The sequence below is a fragment of the Bidens hawaiensis genome, unplaced genomic scaffold, assembly GCF_021521415.1.
Source record: "Bidens hawaiensis isolate Kalapana, Puna unplaced genomic scaffold, B.hawaiensis_p1.1 tig00010472_1, whole genome shotgun sequence".
NCBI lineage: Eukaryota > Viridiplantae > Streptophyta > Magnoliopsida > Asterales > Asteraceae > Bidens > Bidens hawaiensis.
In genome coordinates, this window is record NW_027491800.1 from 860,169 (window position 1) to 882,420 (window position 22,252).

General features: G+C 39.3%; 1 pseudogene across 1 annotated transcript; it reads left to right on the forward strand.

Moving 5' to 3' along the window:
* Positions 1-1,227: 1,227 nt before the first annotated feature.
* Positions 1,228-21,900, forward strand: LOC143535438 (ABC transporter B family member 11-like; annotated as a pseudogene). The gene is made up of 12 exons (XR_013135714.1): positions 1,228-1,620; positions 1,739-1,793; positions 1,864-2,039; positions 2,134-2,355; positions 2,418-2,656; positions 2,730-3,255; positions 19,151-19,424; positions 19,508-20,285; positions 20,363-20,647; positions 20,769-21,015; positions 21,086-21,380; positions 21,514-21,900. The product of XR_013135714.1 is annotated as an ABC transporter B family member 11-like (transcript).
* The last annotated feature ends 352 nt before the right edge of the window (positions 21,901-22,252 follow it).

A 22,252-nucleotide genomic window follows, 5' to 3' on the forward strand; every position in this document is an offset into this window, starting at 1 on the left:
AATAATAACAGGCTTATTAAAATGATCTTAAGGACTAACATAGGTAGTATGTCAAATCATTATTACATACTTATTGTAAAATACCAAAATAATTATTATATATATTTATTGTAAATGTTTTGGGGACCAAAGGGATAGGTAGTTTATAAAGATTCTCTTAACACATCCAAATCATACAAATATAAAAAAAGAGTATACATGGATGCATTACTTAATATCGAACGAGTCAGCTGAGAACGAAGTCTTACCACATACAGTTTATTTGACACTCACTTCTATATAATAAACAAAACAATAAAAAATATTAGGAAGCATACCTATTATTTTTTTTGTTTTTCTTACCAACCGAAAGCATGGGACCAAACAAATATAAAGTTTATAGTTGATGAGTGATAAGTTTGTTTCATTGGTACATGTTTGTTCCTTGGATGTTGAGACGTGACCAGTTAAGACAGTTTATGACATTTGAAGATTCAAACTAAAACCTATGGTTACTATTTTTTATTTTGCTAATAGTTACAATATTTAGTATAGATGGAATTGTGTCCGTTAATTAACGTAAGAGGGATATTAGGAGACCACCTTATTAGTCTCGTGGTATGGTTGTCAAGTTTCTGTATACAAGGTTCAACCAACGTCTAGGGATGGTCTTGGTATGGGCCCGGAATATTTTTAAAAAAATATATAAATGTAAAGTTTTTTTAACCTTAAGTGGTGAGTTGGGTTAAAAATGGCTGAAAAGAAACCGATAAGCACCTAGTTTTTTTTTTTTTGAACAAGTCTATTAAACATTAAAGAATCTAATAAAGTCTAGGCCTAGCTAGTAATGAAGTACTACTATAACTATCGTCAATCTTTTTTGGGATTAATTTTTTTTATATAAGGGACATTTTTAGTACTCATCTTGCAGGCACTCGAAATCTCAGAGACGGCCATGTTTCTGGGAAGAAGGGCTGAAATAAACGTGGTTTTTATCATGACTCTCAGATTACTCCATGCAAATGCTAGTAATATCTTGTAACAATCTTTATTTCTCATGACTTGCTTTCAACACCTGAAGATTTTTTATGGTTGTGCAAAAGAGCTGGAACGGTGAATTTGGTAAAGTATATCATGATTAATTAAATAATTTGTAGCTTTACATCTAATCTTTCACACGTAAATGACATATATATTATATGTCCACATTCAGACCTGATATTATTGATCACCTTTGAGTTAGTAATTTATACATTTTCAACTCAAATTTTTAAGAACAAGTTTTTTAATTCAGCCATTATTATTCTCTCACTTGTAAGTGATATTTAAAGCACTTGGATAGTGGCTGATTGAATAATGAATGAAGGGAGTCCAGACATGAAACCAGAAAAAAGGATGTCGTCTGTACCAGTCCCGGAGACAAGAAATAAAAATAATGAAGCAGATAGTGAAAATATAGCCCCATACCACAAGCTTTTTACTTTTGCGGATTCCACTGACTGTGTGCTTATGATCATTGGAACAATAACTGCCATTGGAAACGGGATCGCCATGCCTCTTCAGACACTGATATTCGGGGAGCTCATTGACACATTTGGAGGGAATCAAGATGACAAGGATATTGTTCATCAAGTCTCCAAGGTTTTAAAAGCCTGAATAACTTTTGAGTACTTGTATTCATTGTTTCATTACTTTTTATGAAGCAAAAGCTACAACATTTTGTGTTTTTATTTTCTTTTTCTTTTGTTTATATAATTAGGTATCACTTAAATATGTTTACTTGGCTCTGGGGACTGGTGTGGCTGCATTTTTCAGTAAGTTTGTTATTCTTGTCCCACCATACACTTGCTTGGTTGTGTAAACAAATCTGTAACTATATTGTAGATGTGGTTTGCTGGATGGTGAGCGGGGAGAGGCAGGCTGCACGAATCAGAAGTATATACTTGAGAGCGCTATTGAGTCAAGAAGTAGGATATTTTGATCTGGAGAGCAAGAGCGGAGAAATTGTTGAGCGTATGTCTGGTGACACTGTCATTATTCAAGATGCAATGGGAGAGAAGGTACATAGTGGCATAAGTTAAATATCCGCATAATTTACTAGCATTTTATTTCAGAGTTTAGAAAGTTGTATAAATTAGTATCCTGATCAAACAGGTTGGAAAATTCATACAACTGATTTCGACATTCCTCGGAGGATTCGTTATTGCTTTTTCACAAGGGTGGCTTCTTTCCCTTGTGTTATTATCTGCAATTCCTCCTCTTGTGATCTCCGCAGCCTTCATGACTGTCCTCATAGCAAAGCTAATGTCTAGGGGACATATGGCTTATTCTGTTGGAGCAGCTGTAGTTGAACAGACAGTTAGCTCCATTAGAACCGTAAGTGAGAATTAATCAACTATTAATCAGTCGCTCTTCATAACGACTCATGATTTATACAGGTTGCATCGTTCACAGGGGAGAAACAAGCTATTGCCAAGTATGAAAAGTCTCTTGAAAAAGCTTACAGGGCGGGGGTCCAAGAGGGTCTTGTCTCCGGACTTGGTGGTGGCATATTTATGTTTTGTTTGTTCTGTTGCTACTCGTTGACCATATGGTATGGTGGCAAATTGATTATTGAAAAAGGATATACTGGAGGACAGGTCATAAATGTAATGTTGGCTGTCATGATAAGCTCTCTGTAAGTTATAGCTGCATGTGTGTGTGTGTGTGTATGTATGTTGTATAACTGAAATACTTGCCATGATCATCAGCTCCTTAGGACAGGCTTCACCATGCTTGAGTGCTTTTGCCTCTGGAAGAGTTGCAGCTTTTAAACTATTCAAGGTAATAAATAGGAAGTCGGAAATAGACCCATATGACACGAGAGGTATGACACTCGATGACATTCGTGGTGATACTGAACTAAGGGAAGTTAGTTTTAGCTATCCAGCTAGACCAGAGGAGAAGATCTTTAACCGGCTTTCTCTTGTTATACCAAGCGGTACAACCATGGCTCTAGTAGGAGAGAGCGGGAGCGGGAAATCAACTGTAATTAGCCTTATAGAGAGGTTTTACGACCCCCAAACTGGTGAGGTTTTAATCGACGCCATCAATGTCAAAGACTACCAACTGAAGTGGCTCAGAGGCAAGATAGGTCTTGTCAGCCAAGAACCTGTTTTGTTCAATTCAACTATTAAAGATAATATCGCTTATGGGAAGGATGGTGCAACACTTGACTAGATCAAATCCGTTGCTGAGCTTGCCAATGCTGCCACATTTATTGACAAATTCCCCCAGGTTTGATTTCATACTCATTTGCATATGCTAAATTTAAATCTTGATGTTCCACTTATAGTACGTACAACTATATTCATTACAGCGTAACCAACTTTGTTTCTGTTTGTATGTTAAGTAACCGAGTAACCACCTATGCTTGCACTATAGAAAACCACCTATGCCTGCACAATAGAAAGGAAAAATTAAGGCATGTTGACCATAAAATATCCAAAATAGGCAAGAAAAGCTCACCTTTTCATATTGGTCATGGAATAAATTGGGCCAATACATATAAAAATGCATAAGCTGGTTAGACACCATCTGGGGCAACACTAAAAATCTGATGTGATAAAACCATTATGTGGCACTTATTGTAGGTCTCTATTCGGGTGGATCTAACAACTTCTTTGGATCAACCTAACTTAGTGCTAGCGGAAATCACACTAAGCAACCAAGAGGTATCGGATCTTGTGTTTATTTTCAATCAAGGAAAGGTTAGTGAGAGAGAGAGAGAGAGCCGAGAGATATAAGAAGAGAAAAAGTGATTGAGTTTTTGCCAAAAGGTTTTCTATTGAATTATCCACCCCTACTTCTCATGGCATGCTTCCTATTTATAGGGAAGCATGCATGAGAAGTAAAACAAATTTAATGCCCAATGGGCTTCTTTACAATGGACCGTGGCCCAACAACGTACAAAATGACCAATCGGCCCAAATACATAACTGAATCAATACAAAAGACTAAATATACAAACGGGGCCTAACAATCTCCCTCTAGTCTTTAGTATTGAAACCCGTCGGTGTCGTATATCAGGCACTCGTCCTCGGTTAGTGGAAGTTCAACAAGTCTACGCACGAACTTGTTGAAGGCTTCCACTATCCGGTCGGTATTCTGACGTCCCAAATCCTCGACAGTTCCCAGCGGCTTGTTGTAGAGCTTCCTCACATCTTCAATGTGTAGTCCCATAAGCTCATACTCGTCAAACACTCTGATCTCGTGCATATCACGGCAGTGAATGACGGCCTAGCCGGTTGTGTTGTCAAACTCCCAATCGATGAAGTCTCGGAGAGTGTTGGGAAGATAGGGCTCGCCATGATAAATCTCGTGACATTCTTTTGGCGCCTTGTATCTCCACATAGTGCGAGGCTCTCCGGTAGCCGGGTTTATCTCTTTTGGGTTCTTGTACTTTCGACCCTTATTCGGCTTGAAGTACTTGTAGTTGACTCTCGATTGACGCTGTAGATAAGTCGGGACCCAACTTTCCAGCGTACTTCCAGTAGCACCATGACCAAGGGCTTTCTGTAGATAGTTCAGATCAAGCTCATGTAGAGTCTTCAGCTCGTGATGACTAAGATAGATGAGGTCCCCGCTGTAACGTCTGATGGCCCAAACGCTATTCCGCTGATCGTACCTTGCGTATACAATCAGCGAGTCGTCATGATACGGATAGTTGAGCATGCGGGCAGACGCACAGTTTGAGACAATGTGCGTCTTTCACTTCTTCTTTGGCGGGCGGACAATGACAGGATCGGTTGCAGGAGCCTCTGAAGCTTGAGCGGGAGGAGTATCCGGATTTGGTGAGTAGTTAATGTCATCGTCTTGTTCATTTGTTGCCTTCTCCATTCCCGTTCCTTCGATGAACTCCTCAAAGCTCATACCTGCATTAATAAAATCAACGATCACACTTGTATTTTCAGTCAGAGAGATGATATCTTTATACAAGCTATCGAGTAGTGAGTCATCCTCTCTGACTTTGCTGGCTGAACCGGGGTTAGCAGGGTCTTGAGCATCGTGTTGAGAGTGTGGAGGTGATTGAGTGTTATCTCCACCTCCACCTCCTGCCGCCCCGGCCCCTCCATCTCCACCACCACCGTTGTCACCATCACCATCATCATCATCATCATCATCATCATCAAAGCTATCATGAACTTCATCATCGTCATCGTTTTCATCATCTTCTTCATCACCATCATAACCACCACCAACACCGCTAGATTGGCTGTCCTGTTGTACTAACCGACCAACAGTCGCCTCTCCTTCAGACACCACAGCCTATACGCCTCGCATGGTCATAGAAGGACATGGGGCAGGTTGCGAACCACCAACTTGAGAAGTCTCACCAGACTTTCTCCAAGTTCTAAACACAGCGTCAAGCCTATCCTCCAGACCATGAAATTCGTCTTCTTGAATGCCCATGAGGTCTGAGGCCATCTGGTACTTGCTCACCATCTCTTCATTAGTCTTGAGCTGTAGCTCATTCAGACGGTCTTGTTCCTTGATTCTTTCTTTAATGGCCTCCATGTCTGCTCTGAGCGTATCGAGAGAGGTGGAGGAAGCAAGTTGATTTTCCAAATCAGCAACTCTTGAGTTCGTAGCTTCCTTTTCAACGTCCCACCTTCTCGTAGCATCTTCAATCTTCTTGTTTACGCTTGATCTGAGAGCACTAGCACTTGGTAAGTCTCTTTCAAGTGTAGCCAGTCTATCTCCAAGTCTAGTGTGATCGGCTCTCAGATTAGCGTTCTCAGAGGCCTCATGATTCATCAACGTTTGTAGATTCTGGATTCGGGTGTGGAAGGTGTTGGTCAATAACCGTTGATTTTCAGCAACTTCATCGCTTGTTGCCTTCTGTTCTTCCAACACCCGGATCCTTTCCCTCAGATCCGCCTTTTCCTTTTCATCCTCAAGAGCCTTTTGCTTCATATCTTTGATGAGCTTGAGGAGTGCAATCTCTCGTTCCGCCCGTTTGGCGTTTGATTCCTCCAGTGCAACGATCCTATCGAGGATAGGATCAACATACACTGGAGGTGTCGATGACATCCCTCGGGAGATGGGTTTGGGTGAGATAATGGTGGATGGTGGGGTGGTGGTTGCTATGGGTGGTGAGGTTGTTGGCAATGGTAAGGTGATGGCTTGAGTAAGGATTGGTGGAGTTATAGTGGTGGGTGGTGTTGGTCTTATTGCAGATGGTGTGACAGATTGGGTTGGGGAAGTAAGAATGGTTTTGCTCCATAAGCTTGTTGTTTGTATTGGGGAGCTAAAGACTGATGAAGTGAATATGGATGAGGTTGGTTTTGCAGGTGGTGTTGAGGCTTGAGTTGGTTCGGGTTGGGTTTGTTGTTGTGGTGGTGAGTGTGGTAAGGAAGGTATTTAGGGTAGGAATGTTGAAATTGGTTGGTCTATTGGTGAGGGTTCAGGTGAGGATTCAGGTGAGTCATGAAGTAGGGTCTTGGTTTTCTTAGCTTTGGTTTTCTTTCTGGTTTTGGTTGGTTTGTGGGCAGGGATTTTTATTTTAGTTACATCTAGGGTTTTGAGGGCTTGGGCCAGGGCTTCTTTGATTATTTTTGGTTGGTCTGAGGGCTTGTCTTGTGAGGGAGACTTGACATGAGACTTGGTTGACTTCTGGGAGTCTCCAAGTCTCCTCAAACACTTCAGGGGCGGATGGTCTTCTTCCTCCTCCTCAAGTTCTATCAATTTTCCTTTTTCAGCCGCCTTTCTCTTCAAATCATGCTTGGCCTTTGTTCGATCCTCAGCCGGCTCATCAGATGAATCTTGACCACCTTCAGCTACGGGTTCTTCATCACCTTCACCTTCACCAGACGCCTCATCCCCAGCAGGCTCTGTCTTTTCAAACAAACCAAACTTGGGCCCAGGTCATGGTCCCGTATACTGATGACCTCTGCCCTTGGTGCTCAACAACACACCAAAAACAGATACCTTGATCTTGTGCACATGAAATGGCTCAGGGTGTGACTTCTTGTCCTTTGCCTTCTTGAATCCCAGCCTTTGAATATCTGGAATCAGATCATCTAACAACATCTACACGAATCTCGGGTACATCAACCATGTAGCTTCGCTCTTGATGTTCGCGAGCATGCACAAAAATATCCGTCTTGAGTAATTGAACTTCTCCTTGTTGGTCAATGCGGACATAATACGAACCCAGTCCGTACTCATGCTGTCAAAACCACCTCGAATGTCTGTGAAACAATGAGTGATGATGTGGAAGAGAAATCTCCAGTATGGTGACAGATGACTCTTCTCTAAGCTCTTCCATTCCGTGTCGTATCCCATCTGAGCAACGAAACCTTCTAGCTTCTTTTTGTTTCCTCTCTCATACTTGTAACCGGGCTGGTCATCAATCTTTAACACCCTTCTAATGTCATCTTCGGTGATAGTTAATTCCTGTCTGGCAACGGTTGTTGTAAATGATAGAGAATCATCAGCAACCCTGGCGAATGCCCAATAATCTAAGACCCACTTGTAGTAAATGGCTGGATTTGCAGTGATGGCATAGGCAAGGGGTGATTGCCTGAGCCCCTTGACCATAGGAGTGAACACCTTATCAGCCTTTGCCTTAGGCAACTCGAGAGCACAGAAGTTGTTATGACCCTGAAATTGAAAATCAAAAGATCATGAGAATCATCATTAAGACAAAACAAAACCAACAAGATATGTACGTAGACATTAAGTATTTACATGTTAGATAGATTAGATTTTATACTGTACAATTTAGATTAAATGAGTTAACAAGTTAATTTATAAGTTAATTAGATCATACTGTACAAAGATCAGGTTCAAAACAGTCCAATGGACCAAACAGTTTATTTGAGTAAAAACAGATCAGTGGCACTATGTTTGAGACTCTGAAAAATTTGCTAAGTATGAGTTTTTCGCATGAGACATTGTTTCGCTTCGCATGGGGTCAAGCGAAGCGAAACAGAAAGGTGTTTCGCTTCGCATGGGGTCAAGCGAAGCGAAACAGAAAGGTGTTTTGCTTCGCATGGGGTCAAGCGAAGCGAAAAAGGTGTTTCGCTTCGCATGGGGTCAAGCGAAGCGAAACAGAAAGGTGTTTCGCTTCGCATGAGTTAAAGCGAAGCGAAAAACCCTTTCATACGAAGGCCTATACTTAGTCCCTTTTGATCCTTCCCTTTCTTTACACAAGGTCGCCTATATGCGAATTAGGTTTCTGGAAAGTTTGAACTTGAATCTCCTCTGTTTACTAGATCAAGTTGTCCTTAGAACATTCAAATAAACAAAACAAAAAAACTTAAATCTACAAACTTTATACAAACAACCCTAATTCTAATAATTAATGATGATATTCAAAATCAATAAGTCCAACAACAAATTGTTCATAACATATGAATCAATTTCATACGAAGATCAGTCATGAATCAAGCCGACGGCTCATCTGAACCGTCGTCTCGATCCACGAGAACCCAGAAACATGAAGATGAAATGATTTGTGGTGTTTTGATGTTGCACCGAAGGTGGATATTCTGGATTCAACGGCATGATTTGTGATTATAAGGGCCGGATTCTTTGAAAAATGAAGAAGATCTGGGTATGAGAGTTTGAAGATTGAGAGAGAAGAGAGTAAATCTCAAAAGTGTTTGGTGAATAGTGAAAGATATTTTAGATTTCCCTTATATATAGGGTCAGCCTATCTCGCGATAAGGTCAAAACATCATGAGTATTCACCGAAAATACACTCTCAGTCCTCGGTTTTTAAAAATATTTGCATTTTCAAACCCGAAAAACATTTACCCACCGAATCCGAGCACATGATTATTTATAAGGTTTTTCTTTTGTCGGTCCTTAACTGTTAACATTTGCACGTTCGATCTCTTTTGTCAAAACAAAATATAATAAAAGAAGATACTAAAATAAAATTAAAAATAGAATTAAAATTAAAGATAAGATAAAATAAAATAAATAAAAATTAAAATAAAATTAAAAATTAAACTATGCAGATACTTAAAAATTTAAAGCATTTTAAAGTTAAAATTAGTAAAAGTAAATTAATTTACATAGAATTTTCTTTGGTTAATTTTCAAAGAATGATCACGATATGGAATCATATTGATTTGCAAAGCCCTAGATCGCGTTTCCATTTTGAAATTATTGTGACACAAGTTCACCATTGACTATAGATATTGTCCTCCTTTTTAACTTGACAAGTGTTTTGATGCCAGAAGTGATACATTTAAAGTACAATTAGGCACGGTGCTTATGTGGTCCCCACTTAATCATACATGTTACTGATTCCATCATATCTCAGGCCTACTTTGTGTTAACATATCACCTCAACTTGACTTAGACCTTTCTTAGTTGATCACAGTACACTTATTAACAAACTTGACTTATTGTACACTGTACACATGACACTTTGTGCTTTGCACACTTGACTCGATCTAGAAAGATTAAAATAAGGTAGAAGTTCAGGCCATAACAATCAGGTCGGATAATACCATATTATGAAACAAAGCAAGAAAATAAAACAAAGCAGAAGACTCAGGGCCTTAACAATCAGATCTTGTATGACTATAAACGTAGAAAGTCTAAGGCTTGAGTCGAAAATAAATGAAGAAATAAATCAGAAGTTAAAATTCCTAGGACTGACTCTTTTTCTGACTTCTTTTCTTTTGTGTTTTTGACTCTTTTGTTTTTTTTTTCTTGCTTTTCTTAACTTTTTACTTGACTCAATGAAAATTAAAATTGACACTGACTTTCATAAGACGACTATGATCAGGTAAAGAGAGGCTTGGGTATGACATGTATAGTTACATTTTTGCCTTCATGAATATGACTTTGCGGAGTCATGCAACTGCTTCATAATTGTATATCCACTAGTACCGGCAAGAATTTAAGTTTATATCACCTGACACTTACTTGTTTGTCAAGCCTACCTAAACATCAGTGTATGACCTTGTAGCCTTATGTTCTATTCTTTTAACGCGCTAAAATCATTACAAACCAATGTACTATCACTTTCCACTGGTCGGATCAATTTCTCAAAATTTGAAAAGTTTAATTATCCGACTCCATCTAAGCAGGAGCTCCCTCTAAACGGGATAATTCTTTTTGAATTTTCTTAGAATTTACTTTAATAGTAGTAAAGATGAAATCAATATTATATATTAAAATAAAATCTTTTTGTTAAGTCAAGTGACTCAATTTTTGTTTTACTGAAAGAAAATTTAAAATCTTTATGGTGAGTTAAAGTTAGCTCATTTTCTCCCTCTAAAAGTGTGACATATTTGAAAAATATTTACAGTTTTAAATTAAAAGATAGACGATAAAATTTACTGAAAGGAAATCATGCCCAATGACTCAACGAGAAACAAAAATCGGGCATGACTGAAAGCTTTTGTAAAGAGATCTGCAAAGTTAAAATCAGTATGGACCCGTTTTATGTCGACAAGCTTGCGATCATAACAATCACGAATAAAATGTATCCGGATGTCAATGTGCTTAGTCTTTGAGTGCTGGACCGGGTTTTTGACAATAGCAACGGCCGCCTCATTATCACATTTGATCGTTGATCCATAGAAATTCAAACCGTAATCCAGCAGCTGATGCTGGATCCATATCACTTGAGAGCAGCAGCTGGATGCGGCGATGTACTCGGCTTCGGCTGTGGATGCAGACACAGTAACTTGTTTCTTGCACTGCCATGAGATCAACCGATCTCCCAGGAATTGACACCCACCAGATGTGGATTTTCTGTCCAAGTTGCAACCCCCATAATCATTGTCAGTGTAGGCATGAAGTTCCAAGGGAGAATCTTTTGGATACCAAAGACCCAAACGCGGTCTCCCTTTTATGTATCTGAAGATACGCTTGACAGCAGTCATGTGAGATTCTCTTGGGTCAGATTGATATCTGGCACACTGACAAACAGGGAACATGATGCCCGGTCTGCTTGCAGTGAGATACATCAAGGAACCAATCATTGACATATAAAGGTGTTGATCGACTGGTTTTCCTGATGGATCAGGAGGGAGAACAGGACGCGTAGCTATTGGTGTCATGAAATCTGTTGAGTCCTTGAATCCAAATTTCTGAACAATGTCATGAACGTACTTTTCTTGATGAATTAAAGTCCCGTCCTTCTTTTGCTCAACTTGTAAGCCCAGGAAGAAAGTCATCTCCTCTAAGGAGCTCATTTCAAATCGCTTCTGCATGATCTCAGAAAACTCCTTGCACAGAGTCTCATTCGTGGACCCGAAGATAACGTCGTCAACATATACTTGAACGAGAATTAAATCATCCTTCACTTTCTTGACAAAGAGAGTTTGATCAACAATGCTTCTCTTGTAACCGTTCTTTACTAAATGATCAGCCAGTGTGGCATACCAAGCACGAGGAGCTTGGTGAAGACCATAAAGTGTTTTGTCAAGACGGTAAACGTGGTCAGGATAATTTGGGTCTTCAAAACCTGGTGGTTGGCTAACATAAATTTCTTCTTTTACTTTCCCATACAAGAAAGCAGTCTTCACATCCATCTGATATACTTTGAAATTCATGTAAAAGGCATAGGCCAAAAAGATACGAATTGCTTCCAATCTGGCCACCGGTGCATAAACTTCATCATATTCAAGTCCTTCTTGTTGCCAAAAACCTTGCACAACTAACTGGGCTTTATTTCTTATAATCACCCCCTTGTCATCTTTCTTGTTACGGAACACCCATTTTGTTCCGATTGGCTTCTTGTGATCTGGTTTCTTCACTAGCCTCCAAACGTTTAGCTTCTTGAACTGTAACAGCTCTTCCTGCATTGCTTCTACCCAAGAGTTCTCTTTCAATGCAACTTTGTAGTCCTTGGGCTCTACCTGTGAAATAAAACAAGCCAAAAGACATCTGTTAATGTTACCAGAGGTGCTGCGTGTTTGGATGCCAGCGGTCGGATCTCCAATGATGTTCTCAATCGGATGTCGGCGATGGATTGGTAACTGTGGAATTTGTTCGACACTCTCGACTGGTGTTGCCTCAAGCTCAATGGTCAAGCTTTCTATGGGATGAAAGACTGCGGTCATATCGACAGCAGCATTTGGTTGGGGATCGTTTGCATCTTCTTCTTGATCAACCAAATGTTCCTGAGCGATGGCGCTTTCCCATAGGTTGTCGTAGAAAGGTACGACGATTGCAGGAACCGACGATGAGTCAGTGCTGCGAGAAGTTCCAATAGGAACGGTGTCATTCTACACATTCTCTTGAATAGCTTCCTCAGCAGATCCATGGATGTCATCTTCAGAGAAAGGTGTAGGAACTGATTCAACTATACTCGGATCATCAGCTTGGGAAGTTTCCGTTTGGTGGGTTTGCTGATCCACCGCTTGATTGGTCTGATTGTTTTCCACATTGTCAGCTGACATAAATGAGTCGGTGTCTGAATCATCTGTGTCTTCGACAGCGGGTATTTCAGTAGAGTCTGCTGATGTTTGCACATTGACTGCCGGAACTGGTTGATTTGCCACGTGTGGAACATTAAGTGCGGGTGCAGGTGCAGCAATCTGAATATCTGTCAGACCTTTCACAACGGCGTGCATCAAGATTGACTGATCAACATTTGTTGGAGTTGGTGCAGAAACAATAGGAGACATCACTGGTGCAGAAGGTGGTACATACATTCCTCGAAACTTCCTGAACAAGCCTTCATAATCAAACATCTAATCAGGACCATTGTGTGCATCGGTAGGGTTTAGTTCTTGCCAATCAATGTTGAAGGATTCCAAAATCACTCGGGATTTCTTGTTGAAGACACGATAAGAACTTTTGTCAGTGGAATAACCAACAAAATAGCACTCATCTGCCTTTTCAGCAAACTTTGAAGTTGTAGCAACATTTGACTAAAGCACTGTGCAAGGACATCCGAATGTCTTGAAGAAATTAACCCTTGGCTTGTTTCCATAAAAGACTTCATAAGGTGTCTTATTCAGTCTTTTGTTCAGCAACACACGCTTCTGAGTGTAGCAAGCAGTGTTAATGGCTTCCCCCCCAGAAGAATAAAGGGAGTTTGGAGTATGACAGCATGGTTCTTGCGGCTTCAACCAGTGTTCGATTTCGTCATTCAGCCACCCCATTTTGTTCAGGAGTGTAGGGTGCACTGAATTGACGTAGAATCCCATCGATGTGACAGAATTCGTTGATTACTTTGTTGCAGAATTCTGTTCCATTGTCACTTCTAATGCACTTGACTCGTTTGTCCGTCTGATTCTCAACCAACACGATAAATCTGATAAGAAACTGAGATGTCTCATCCTTGTGTCCTAGTAGAAAAGTCCAACTGAAACGCGAGTAATCATCAGTAATAACCAGACAATAGGCTTTTTGACCTATTGCCATTGGTTGAACGGGACCAAAAAGATCCATATGCAACGGTTGAAGAGTGAAATTTATGGAATTGACAGTCTTAGGACGATGAGGGAGTTTGTGCTGTTTGCATTTAGAGCAAGATAAACATTTTTCAACACAATGAAAAGATTTTACTGGCAAGCCCCTCACATGGTCACCTTTAACCAACTTATTCAAGTTCTTAAAGTTGACATGCCCTAGAAGACGATGCCATAAGGATGAGTCGTTCTCCGAGGCCTTGGACATTAAGCAGGAAGCAGACCGCATGGAATAATTGCGTCTCATGTCCAGAATGTAAGCGTCGTTGTGCCTTGGAGTACGCAACATAATCCACTCTTCAGGGACTCTAAAGCCTGGTTTAAGAATAAGACATTCATTTTCAGTGAAAAGAGTTGAAAATAGTTGAAAATTTCTTATCACAGATCTGAGAGACGCTTAGCAGGTTGTGGTTGAGCTGTTCCACAAGATTGACTTCGTCGAAGGTTAATGTGCCATTTGAGACCTTGCCTTGTTTCGTGATTTCTCCTCCTACGTCACCAGCAAAGGAAACATGTCCGCCATCGAATGGTTTAATGTCAAACAACAGGGACTCATCTCCCGTCATATGTCGGGTACAACCACTGTCCAAGTACCAAATGTTGTTGATAGGCCTTCCAGGCTGACCCTACATACATGAGCAGCTAGTTAGTAGAAGGGCCCCGAGACGAACTTGTCTCGGGAAAAGCAAACAAAAAATCACCCAATTTTATTTTATGTTCTTAAAAATATAATCTTTTGGAGAATCTGAATCTGAAGTGCAATCACTTGAGGAACTTGTGTTAAGATTTCCTCGGTTCTGAAAAGGTTTTCTTGATTGCCTTCGTTTTGGTTTGGGCTTAACTATCAAATCTTCTTTGTTTGCTTTGGTAAACGGTTTAGAGGGGATTTTAGGGTTTTCAGCTTCTGACCCCTTGGCTAACCGCTTCCTTTCTCTTGGGTTTGTTGGTTCTTTTAATTTTTGAATCCGTCTTACTAGCTGAGGTATAAGTTTGATAAGACATTTTCTTAGATTGAACATTTAACTCAGCAAATGTCTGACCAAACTTACATTTAGCGTCTCTTTGTTGCTTATGCCAGTTCTTGCAATGTCTTGCAAGATGAGACGGATTTCCACACACAAAACAACATTTTCTTTTGTTACAATCATAGACATGTTGATCACTGAAATATGTGGGGTGAGGTGATGTGGTAGGGTTAACATTTTGATAACCTCTATCTGAGAACACATTTGAATGATTAGATGCAAAGTAATTTGATTGCCTAGGTTTCTGACCAGAGTAGTAATAGGTACTATCAAATTGATCATAAAATTGAGAACTATTACTGTAATCAGTATTTTGTGAAAATGAAGTTTTCTTTGAAGGCGCATATTTACACGACGTACTTGGTTTTTCCTTTTCAAAAGCAGTTTCTTGTTTTCTCAAGTTCTCAAAATTACGATCAGTTGACGAGCAACTAGAACTTGTCTGTTCATCAACTATAGCCTCTTTTGTTTCATCAAAAACTGTTTCAAACTCAGAATCAGACGAAGAACATTCACTTTCATTACATACATCATTACAACTGTCTTCACTAGTGGTTTCACAAAATACAGTTTTTGATCCCGACATCAAACATCCTAACATAGATTCACAAACTTTATTACAGACAGGGTTGTTAATAGTTTTTGTTAGACCCACACAAGACTAATCCTCCATTTTGCTTAAAACCTTGATTAACCTTCCCACAATCACCATTGTTTATATCACCTGCTCCACAAGACACATTGATGTTAGATTTATCAAATGATTGGATTGGAGCAACAGTTTGAGATGCTGCGGGAACAAATGTCACATGTTTTGGTATCCTACCAACCCCGTACGCCATTTCTTCATCAGGAGAAGTATTATAGCTAAAGTGGGGCAAACTGGTGTAGTTATCATTGAATGGTGGTGGTACGACAGTGTAATCGTACCCCAGCCCCGCTTTAACTTTAGTACTTCTCTGGGCTCCAATAAGCTCATCTAATTTCTCAGATGATGCCTCAAATATTTCGACTTGTTTTTCCTTTCCTTTCTTATCAGAAACTTTGAGTTTTAATTTCTTAATTTCTTCTTTTAAATCATTAATTATGCCTTTATAATAAATGACATTATGTTTTTCTCGAAAAATTTCAAGTCTAAGATTAGCTACATCATCGTGATGAGTTTTGATTTTTTCAATGTAGATCTTATCAGCTTTTACATATTCAGTGTTCAACTGACGAAGTTTTGCATTTTCTTTCAAAACTTCGTCTTGTAAGTATCTATAGTATGTAACCTTGTTAACACAAGCTTCCGTGCAAAGATTTCGTTTTACCTCATCAAGGTGTGATGTACTTGAACCAGCAGTAGAAGATGAAGAGGCTTCATTGTTTGAAGTGAAAACCATGCCAACCATATTCAGTGGATTCTGCAGCTCTTGAAACTGTTCGTCCCAATCCATACTAGTGTGGACCTCTGTTTGAGAAACAAGGGCTCTTGAGTTTAAACTTGAGCTGCCCTTGTATGGACGATTCCCGATTCTTGGAGCTGAGTTGTTTGGCTTTTGTTCCTCAGGCCTCTTTCCAGCAGCTTTCTCATTCTCTTCATCAGTTACTTATGTCACATGAATATCGTTTGCTGGTTTGGGAGGATTTGTGCATTCCCTGGCAAAGTGACCCATTTCTGCACAATTGTAGCATCAAAGCTTGCTCTTGTCGAAACCAATTCGCTTTCTATTAGAATCATTAAAGCTGTCCTTCCCGTAGGTTTTGATGAAGTTGGTGGCCCTTTGCACAGCCATGCCCATCTGGTACTTGATGTCCATTTTCTCAAGATCCTTTTGATTGATGTCTTTCAAATCACCTATCTCAAACTGAGCCGGTAACAGATTCCCTTGCAATAGCTCTTCATGACAAGACAGAAAAGCTTTAACAAGTGTTATATTTGAATCATTCAGCATGGGAATGGCTTCACAATAGCTAGAGGGCTTGTTTGCTTGAGGTTTTGTTGCAGAAATTCCATGTGCCTTCAGAGCTTGAGCAATTGCACTGTCAACTGCCTTTTGAAACGAACTTGCACTGGATGGAGTTGCTGGTGGAGATGAATGTTGTTGATTGTGGAGGAACACTTGGTGAGTACTTTGGATTGGTTACAGGATACATATTCTGTTGGGTTTTGCTGACAAAAGCAGATGGCACACTTGAAGATGTAGTACTCACTCCGGCTTGATTCAGAGAATTCATGTGATTGTTCATTCTCATCTGTTCATCCATTTCAAATGATTTGATAGTGGATATCAATTCACTGTTTGTCATCCCATTCAGATTGGTGGTTCCCTTGATCGTTATTGTGTTTACACTCCAACTGTAAGGAAAAGAGTTCATCAACTTGTGATTGACCTCAGTGTTGGGAATGTTAACACCTGTACCTCCATGAGCTTCTCAAACCTCTTCACTAAATCTAGCACAGCTTCACCTTGACGATGGTTGAACATGTTGAATTCTTCCTTCAATAGTGCTTTCTTGTTTTCTCTAATTTCAGCATTTCCTTCAACCATCTCAACAAGAGCTTCCGTTAATCCCTTGGCACTTCTGTGTTCACGTAGAGTCTCAGTGATCTCATTTAAAAGACAAACTGTCAACAGCAGAAACGCTTTCTTGTCTTATGCTAACTTATCCAAATCATCTTGATCATAATTTTCAGGTGCCTTAGGTTGTTCCCCAGCATCAGTGCGAGTTACTGGAACATGAGGACCCTCTTCAAAACATCTCATCAAATCAGTTTCAGTTAATGAGATAAAGTTCATGAACCTCCATTTAAAATCAATAAAGTTATCATCTAAGGTCATAAACTTAGGAGGTTTTTGAGGTGTTCCCACTTGATTTTCCAACAACAAATAACCCTTCAATAGTTCTGAATCAGTGCTAGCCATGGTCTAAGTAGTTACAAGCCTTCAACAAGGCTTAATCTTCAAAACAGTCAACTTTTTCGCACAAAACAGCTTCAAGTGAAGCGAAACAGCTTCAAGCGAAGAGAAAGGATTCTAAGCGAAGCGAAAGAATTTTATCTTTCTGAAAGCAAATCTTCCTTAGGATCTGTTCCACCCACTTTTGTCAGTACAAGTACAAGGTTTGGTTCAATGCTTGAGCGAAGCAAAATTTTAACTTATCAATCCAACAAACTTGGAACCCGTAAACACTACCTTTAACACTTAAAATTTCCACCAAGAACACTTTCTAAGACATTTTATGAAATTTTTGCCAATTCTTTTTGTATTTTTGATATTTTCTTGTCAAGAACACTTGAACACTTATTTTCTTCTTTTCAAGATCAAAACCCAAGGTTGTGATCCAAAAACCCTCAATTAGTGAGCCAAAGCTCTGATACCAATTGTAGGTCCCTATTCGGGTGGATCTAATAACGTCTTTGGATCAACCTAAATTAGTGCTAGCGAAAATCACACTAAGCAACCAAGAGGTCTCGGATCTTGTGTTTATTTTCAGTCAAGGAAAGGTTAGTGAGAGAGAGAGAGAGAGCCAAGAGATATAAGAAGAGAAAAAGTGATGGAGTTTTTGCCAAAAGGTTTTCTATTGAATTATCCACCCCCTACTTCTCATGGCATGCTTCCTATTTATAGGGAAGCATGCATGAGAAGTAAAACAAATTTAATGCCCAATGGGTTTCTTTACAATGGACCGTGACCCAACAACGTACAAAATGACCAATCGGCCCAAATACATAACTGAATCAATACAAAAGACTAAATATACAAAACGGGGCCTAACACTTATCATGAACACTCTACAAAGAAGCCAATGTTGGAAATAACCCATGAGTGTGGCCTTGCGGATCATTTGAGCAACTCTTACCAATATAACATAACTAGTCCCCAACAATTACTTGATGGTAGTAATTGTAAATATTGATTAGTATAGAGGGAATTAAGATTTCCCTTTAAATGCCTTAAATAAAGAATATAAAGAGTTTTTTATAACTCAACATCATTAATTCATTATTGATCATTAGGATTAATCGTAAGAGTTATGAATATAAAAACTCCATAAGAACACCATTTGATTATTATTCTCTCTAGAGTCTAGGATCTTCCATCAGATTAAGGTACTATAACGGGAATCCATCAAAGATCACGATTCCTACAAGTAAGTTCTATTATCTTGATGTCTAGTTGATTATTCATGATTGAATCTACATAATTAGGCTAGGAGGGTGTCGACTCTGCTTGGGCTACTAAGGAGCTTAAACCACGAAGGAAGGCTCTACTTTTGCCGAGAATGCTTAGGCTACAATAGAGCCATTTCTTCAAGGTTTACACTACTCTATAGCCTAAGCACAGTTGGCACCTAATCATTCCTCTTGAGCCTCCATAGTATGTTCACGACACGTGTTAGATAAAGGTTTGCTGTGTCAGCTTTGCAAAGATTTCAGTTGCAGCCCGAATGTTACCTAGTGGTGCCTAACCAGCTTATGTGTCTTTATTGGATTGGCCATGACTAATTTTGAAAAGTGGACTTTGAATGCCTATTTTGGAGATTGGCTATAGGGCTTGCTTCTATTAGAATTGGAGTTAGTTAAGGATGCCTATTTTAGAAATTAACCCCTATAAAAAAATCCTGCTAACAAAATTTCAATGTTTTAAAATACGAGATATTGTTGTTCATCTTCTAGCAAAGCTTGTCATTTACTTAATTATATATCTGTCATCTTAAAAATGCATGTAGGGCCTAGATACGATCGTTGGTGATCACGGAAGTCATCTTTCTGGAGGACAGAAGCAGAGAATTGCAATAGCAAGGGCAATACTGAAAAACCCAAGGATATTGTTACTTGATGAAGCTACAAGTGCTCTTGATGCAGAATCAGAGAGGGCTGTTCAAGAGGCACTTGATAGAATCATGCTTAACCGAACAACTATAATTGTAGCCCATCGCTTGACTACCATAAAGAATTCTGATGCAATCGCCGTTATTCACAATGGCAAGATTATAGAGAAAGGTGTTTTTCTTATTCACCATGACAAGAATTCTGATCAAATATCTAAACTAACACTAGGTTGTTTTCTTGGTTTCAATAATCAGGTTCACCCTGTGAGTTATTACAAGATCCTGATGGCGCATACTGTCAGCTTATAAGATCACAAGACAAAAACTTGGAAAGACCGCAAGGTGGAGATCAGAATGTGGGAGATTACTGAGGGCATTTCTATCCTAAGCCAAGAATCATCACCTTCTTATATTATTAGTAGCGACAGAAGTAAACTAGAAGATTCTTACACGGCTACAAATGTCTCACTTGTTCGGTTGGCTTCTCTGAACAGGCCAGAAAATCCCACAGATCATGCTGGGCTCTATAGCTGCTGTGGTTAATGGTGCCATCCTACCAACATATGGTTATCTCCTTTCAACTGTGATAAAGACTTTCTTTGAACCAGCTCATGAGCTTTGTAAGGATTCAGAGTTCTGGCATTGATGCTTTTTGTACTTGGTTTGGCAAGTTTAATAGCAACACCATGTAGGACCGACTTTTTTGGTGTAGCCGGGTGTAACTTGATAAGAAGAATCCGATTAAAATGCTTTGAAAAAGTGGTTCAGATGGAAATAAGTTGGTTGACAAGACACAAAATTCAAGCGTATAATTGGGGCGAAGCTGTCAACGGATGCAGCATCTGTGAGAGGCTTGGTAGGGGATAATCTTTCTCTACTTGTTCAAAACGCAGCTACAGCACTATCTGGTTTAATCATTGCATTCATGGGAAATTGGCAGTTGGCTTTTATAATTTTAATATTGATACCGCTTATAGGACTTAATGGATATTTTACTAGGAGATTTGTTAATGGGTTCAGTGCTGATACAAAGGTTATCCACTGTATTTTTCTTGTATAGAGATTAATAAATATGCTGAATTTAAAGTTGTATGTATTTGGTTTTTCCAGAGACAATACGAGGAAGCAAGTGAAGTTGCAAGTGATGCAGTAGGAAGCATTAGAACAATTGCTTCCTTTTGTGCAGAAGATAAGGTGATGAAGTTATATGAAAAGAAATGTGAAGGTCCTCAAAAAGCAGGAATCAAACAAGGATTAGTTAGCGGTGCTGCTTTTGGCTCATCTTTGTTTCTGTTGTTTGTAGTTTATGCAATCAGCTTTTATGTTGGAGCTCGTTTTTGTGGCAGCAGGCAAAACTTCATTCCCTAAAGTTTTCCAGGTAACTTATTCATTATTGTGTACAGTTTTACCCGAAACATCTTTTCGTTTGCTATTTTCTTTTTTTTTTTAATTTTACAATGCTTTCGTGGGTGAGTGATAGTAAATTATTCTATTCTTAAGGTGTTTTAGGATTGAGTTTGGCAGCAACGAGTGTTTCGCAATCAGGATCCTTTATTCCAGATTATGGGAAAGCTAAGACTTCTGTTGCCTCAGTTTTTGGTATTCTTGACCAGAAATCTAAAATAGACTATACCGACGAGTCTGGAGCCACTTTAGAAAACATGAGGGGGGATATCTTGTTTAGTCATATTAACTTCAGGTACCCTTGTAGACCTGGCATTCAGATCTTTAGGGACCTCTCATTTGAAATTTCTTCTGGCCAGGTAATGTTTCAACTTAAAGCTAACAAAATTGTAATAAATATTAAAGCTAACAATGCAATTTAATATAAAGACGGTAGCTCTTGTTGGAGAAAGTGGGGAGTGGAAAATCAACCTGTCGTTTCTTTGCTACAAAGGTTCTACGACGTTGATTCAGGGCAGATTACGGTTGATGGAGTTGATATCAGAAAGCTCAAGTGAAGTGGCTAAGGCAGCAGATGGGTGTAGTGAGCCAGGAGCCGGTCTTGTTTAATGATACTATTAGAGCTAACATAACATATGGGAAGGAAGGCAATGCCACCGAGGAACAAGTCATAGAAGCATCAGAATTGGCAAATGCCCATAAATTCATCAGTGCCTTACACCAGGTATCTTAAAGTACTTTACTACTTCATGTGCACAAAGACTAATACGTGTATATGGACTAAGAGAGCATTACAGCAATGGGTAGAAATTCCACAATTAATTTGCAATCTATCAATTTATGCGTGGTTTCATCAGGGTTATGATACCAATGTTGGGGAAAAAGGTATCCAGTTGTCAGGAGGACAAAAGCAAAGAGTGGCAATAGCAAGAGCACTGGTAAAAGGCTCCAAAGGTATTGTTACTAGATGAAGCGACTAGTGCCCTGGATGCGGAATCTGAAAAGGTGGTGCAAGATGCACTTGACCGAGTTATGGTTCACAGAACAACGATAGTGGTAACTCACAGACTATCACAATCTATGGAGCGAACATTATTGCGGTCATAAAAAATGGAGTGATTGCGGAGAAAGGAAACATGAGGCACTCGTCAACATCAAGAACGGCATCTATGCCTCCTTAGTTTCTTTACACACTACCACTTGTGTTTCCTAACGTCATATCTCTTAATGCACTTTAATTTCCACTCAAAAACCTTTCTTTTCCGGTTTGAATCAGCGGATAACAACCGTGTGTGCATATTTTTTACTCCCTTCCAACATGCTATATTGTCCAATGTGTGAACAAAGGTAATTCATCTACTTGACATTATTATTGATGTGTGTACATAGATAAACTCCTCAATATCTCAACAATTTAATATATATTCAAATATGTTTCCTCAACCTATACGGTGACAATAACTCGTAGCTTTGATAGAAAAGTGCCATATTGAGCAATTAATAATCTCTTTGTCATATAATCAACAATCCTGAGTGCAATGGGAACATATTGAGCTGTGAGATTTCGTGCTTGAACCATATCTCTACTAAAATAGA